Consider the following 4,749-nt stretch of genomic DNA (forward strand, 5'->3'; position numbering starts at 1 on the left):
GTATACCAGTATACCAGTATACCAGTATACCAGTATACTGGTATACCAGTATACCAGTATACCAGTATACCAGTATACCAGTATACCAGTATACTGGTATGCTAGTATACTGGTATACTGGTATGCTAGTATACTGGTATACTGAATATATGATAGCCGGACGTTTCACCTTCTTGTGTTGGCGGCAAATTACTGAAACTGCAGTCATGGCTGCCTTTTTTAATACAACATAATTTCTTCAATATTAGTGTTGATACGAAATGAACTTAAAATTACAGTAATGAATAACACTAATAATTCGACAAAAAAATTATTATTTGTTATTTGTGAAAAGATAATTTAAATTGCATACATCAAAAGAATTTACAATTAGTTTAAATCGAATATTTCTTTCAAGAATTCTTGCCAAATGAGCTGGCTTCGGATCAGTGTAGGTCTTGACTTTGAGCCCTTTAAGAAGTAGTTTTATAGCCAATGTGACTTCTCTTTTAATACCTAAAAAGTACTTCCCTGCAGTCTGTATTCCAGGCTGGTCAGCTGTAAAACTTCTAAAACATGTACAGTTTCGTTGTTTATGTTGGGTTCATTATTCAAAATCTCATCACAGACATCACAAATTTCTAAAGGAGCCTCGGGGGTTATGAAGCTTTTGGTTTCCTTTTTAATATAAGGGTTCTCAACATAATTCTGGCAGTACTGGAAAAAAAATCTCCATTCTGGAGAGAATTTTTTTCCGCATTTTTCGAAAACAAAACAGCAAGGTTCCTTCATGACAATTATTGAAAAACTGGAAATGTGTATAATTTTTGTTTACATCAACCACTGTACACGCTGTACATGTGTTTAATGTATACAGTGCATTTAAATTGATTTTTTGTGGATTTTTTTTTTAAATATGCAAGTCTCGGCACACCCTATCCCAACAGAAAATATGTTAGTTTCAGCAAGTTACCAGAACTGTAAAAATCAAGCATTTGCAATCAAGACAAGAAGGTGAAACGTCCGGTTATCGAATATTTTACTGGTATTCTGGTATACTGGTATACTAGTATGCTGGTAAACTGAATATATTACTGTTATACTGGTTTACTGGTATACTGGTATACTGGTATACTGGTATACTGGTATACTGGTATACTGGTATACTGGTATACTGATATACTGGTATACTGGTATACTGGTATACTGATATACTGGTATACTGGTATACTGGTATACTGGTATACTGGTATACTGGTATACTGAATATATTACTGGTATACTGGTATACTGGTATACTGGTATACTGGTATACTGATATACTAGTAAACTGGTATACTGGTATGCTGGTATACTAGTATACTTTTTTATGGCTGGTCGTAATTGAAAATTTGTACCTAGAAAAAATGTAAATTTTTTAATCTTAAAAGTATATCAGTGTAAACAGAAAAATATTGAATTTTTAGTAAATGATAAAATTTTATTTTTGATTTGCTCGAATTTCAGCAATGCCAATAAATTGTCTTAATCAATATATTTACATGTTGTGGTTCTTGTGCTCTCTAAAATGTGACAAACACACTTCCTGATCTTATAGGATCACCGGGAAGCTGCAAACTCGGTATTCAACTTCAACCTTTTCTTGTGTATATATGATTTTCAATTACAATCAGAACTCTAGCAATTTTGAAGTTTTTATTCTCATATTTCTTTATGTCGTACCTACCTCCCCCTCCCTGGCCTCGCCCTCCCCCGCTCCCTCGATCCCCCCCCCCCCCCCGTCCTGAGAAATGTGTTGAATGCTATAATCTAGAATATACTGCGACAATTAATGACTGAACATTTTTCAAATATCTCCTGTAAATACAAGTATTTATAATGTCCATCTTATTTTCACTCTGGGTTAAATGTCTAAAATTATAATAAAGAAAGATATGATCTTTAGACAGTATAGACTTGTTAAATAGGGATATCTTGCCAAGTGTAATCATGTATGATTTATGAATTTAAACTATTTTACCAGCACCAACTTGTTACAGAGATTGTAAGCGTAATTTAAAATGACCGCCATTGATCCGATTCACAACTATACCCTTAAAAGCTTTTTTCAGATTAAGATTAAATAAGATATTCATGTTTTTGTTTTTGAAAACTTCTTTTTTTCATTTGTGGTTCACTGCAAAAGTGACTTCAACAACTATTCCTTAAGAAAAAACACTTTTCAACACTGAAAACCAAAATGTTAAATCGTAAACCCAGTCCGTGAAATAAACGTTTAATTGTAGTTTTGAATATTTAGAATTCTTGGGGGTAGAATAACAGGCGTAGTTTCTGTCAACAGGAATTGATTGCGGATTCAGTTCATTTTCAGATTAACAACCATGTTTTTTCTTGGTTAATTTAGCAAACTAGTAACCTTTGTTTTCAGGCAAAAATAATCAAATAAATTTCTTTTTAAAGATCAAAAATTGAGCAACATTGAGAAATTAAAAATTAAAAATGAACTAATTCTCACTCCTGTTTATAATCCAGCCTCAGCCCTATACAACTAAACCAATTTTACTATTCTCAATTATGCTTTAAAATTGAATTTAATTGTTCCCCTGTTCAAAGTGTTATTCACAAAGTGATATATGATTCCAAGGATACCTTCATTTATGGTTTACAGCAGACATTACTCAAATCATATGAATTATACCAAAAAAGACAATATTCAAGACAAACTATACCAACTTTCAAAGAAAAAGATTTTCATGTTGTCATTATAGTCTCATCCTGTGTAATAGGACAATATTCCGACATTATATATATTTCAAGAATGCGATAAGGTCTGATACATGGATACAGGATACAGGGATACAGGATACAGGATACAGGGATACATGATAGAGGATGCAGGATACAGGATGCAGGGATACAGGGATACAGGATACAGGGATACAGGATACAGGGATGCAGGGATACAGGATAAAGGATACAGGATACGGGATCCGGATTACAAGATACAGGATACAGGATACAGGATACAGGATACAGGTTACAGGTTACAGGATACAGAATACAGGATACAGGATACAGGATACAGGATACAGGATACAGGATACAGGATACAAAGTCGGCGAGAAGCTGGGGCTCAAGCAACTATACCTTCGGTAATTATTGCTATTGCTGATTAATAAGAAGGTTAAAGAATTTTAAAAGATTTTAACAAAAAATTAAAATAGATAAAATCAAAGTATCTATATTCAAATGTGCGAAATGATTTTAAACGAAATTCGTTCAAACGCGTATATATATAACCAACAAATCTTAAAATTCCCTGAATTTTCTTTTGATTTGTAAAATTTTTGTTGATCTAATTCTAGTAAAATTTTAAATTACAATTGTTTGCATTTAAAAAGTCAACTTAAATCAACTATCAAGAGGCTGAAGAAGTTTATATTAAACATGTTAAAATTGGAAGATTCTATAGGACTTTACTAAGCAACACGAAATAAAATAACTATTTATCTCTTCATTACAGGGGGGCAATACATATAGGAAGGAATAATACTACATTAATTCCATGAAAATTCCATCCGTCAAGAATATCGAGCATAGCGAGGGGGAAGCCTTAATTTAAATCACATTTTTTCCTTTCAATAGTAATCATGTAAATTCATATTTTATTTGTTCTTTATTTTATTTTGACATCGAGGGATGGGGTGCAGAGCATCCATGAGTCCCGCAAACTGATCTCCGGAGCCTCCTAATTTGCAGAATGGTCTTCAGGTCAACTGTTAGCCAATCAAAATCGTCTCCGATTCTCATGCTACGTCTACCAGGCTCCCCAACTCCTTCTCACGTCAAGCAATTCGATTTCCAAAAACAAATATTTGGCTTTTTTTCGAAAAATCTAAAGTTTTGATAAAGTTTTTAATGGTACATAAACAATAAAGTAAAAGTAGACTTTTGAATACAAATTGTTTATGTACCATTAAAAACTTTATGATCATGTTGAGATTTTTTTGGTGGATGTAAAAGCCAAATTTGTTTTTGGATATCATGGATTACTGGACATGGAGGCAGAGCTGGTTACCCTTGCAGGCGTAGCATGAGGCTCGGAGAAGATTTTGATTGGTTAGGAGTTAGCTTGGAGGCCATTCTGCGAATCAGAAGGCTTCGGAGGTCAGTTTGCGGGGCTCATGATGCTCTGCCCCCCTCCCTCTGACACCCTTTTGACATCCTTCTGGATTTTCCATTCTGGAGGGATGATTTGAGAATTTTTTTAAAAATTATTTAAACAGATAAAATAATAAATAGGCGAGAAATTATCGGAATTAAAAACTTTTCGAGTCAAAAAAGGAAATGGAGCGTTAGTTGAAATTACGCGTATAGTCCCTTTAAGCGTGAAGTTTAAGATAGATACAAAATTATACAAAATTTATTATTTTTTGACACCCTGTACTTCTAGTTCTGCTTAATCCTACGTTAATTCGAACACTGTGTTTTATGTGCTTGGATTAAAACTCTTGAAATTATCCTTTATTTCTTCCAATCTTGAAACTTTAGAAAACCAGAAAATATTATTAAAGGGACTGTTAGCGAACTTAAAAAGATGGCATTGATGTACAACGGTGCACCCTTAAAAGCTTTGTCTAATCAAATATAAATTAGATTTAGATATCCATGTTTTTGTCCAATTTTTTTACTTTATTTTGTGGGTTTTCTGAATAAGTACTTAAACATTTTTTGCTTACAAGTTATAATATTTAGTCGGGTATATACTGC

General features: G+C 33.1%; 1 protein-coding gene across 1 annotated transcript in view; it reads left to right on the forward strand.

The window, feature by feature from the left end:
* The first annotated feature begins 3,092 nt into the window (after positions 1-3,092).
* LOC111697329 (tropomyosin) overlaps positions 3,093-4,749 on the forward strand; it is a 6,462-nt gene continuing 4,805 nt past the window's right edge. The window contains exon 1 of the mRNA XM_023467283.1: positions 3,093-3,131. The gene's annotated coding sequence lies outside the window, so the exon portion shown is untranslated. The remainder of the gene's footprint in view (positions 3,132-4,749) is intronic.

This window comes from Eurytemora carolleeae, unplaced genomic scaffold, assembly GCF_000591075.1.
Source record: "Eurytemora carolleeae unplaced genomic scaffold, Eaff_2.0 scaffold75, whole genome shotgun sequence".
Classification (NCBI taxonomy): Eukaryota; Metazoa; Arthropoda; class Copepoda; order Calanoida; family Temoridae; genus Eurytemora; species Eurytemora carolleeae.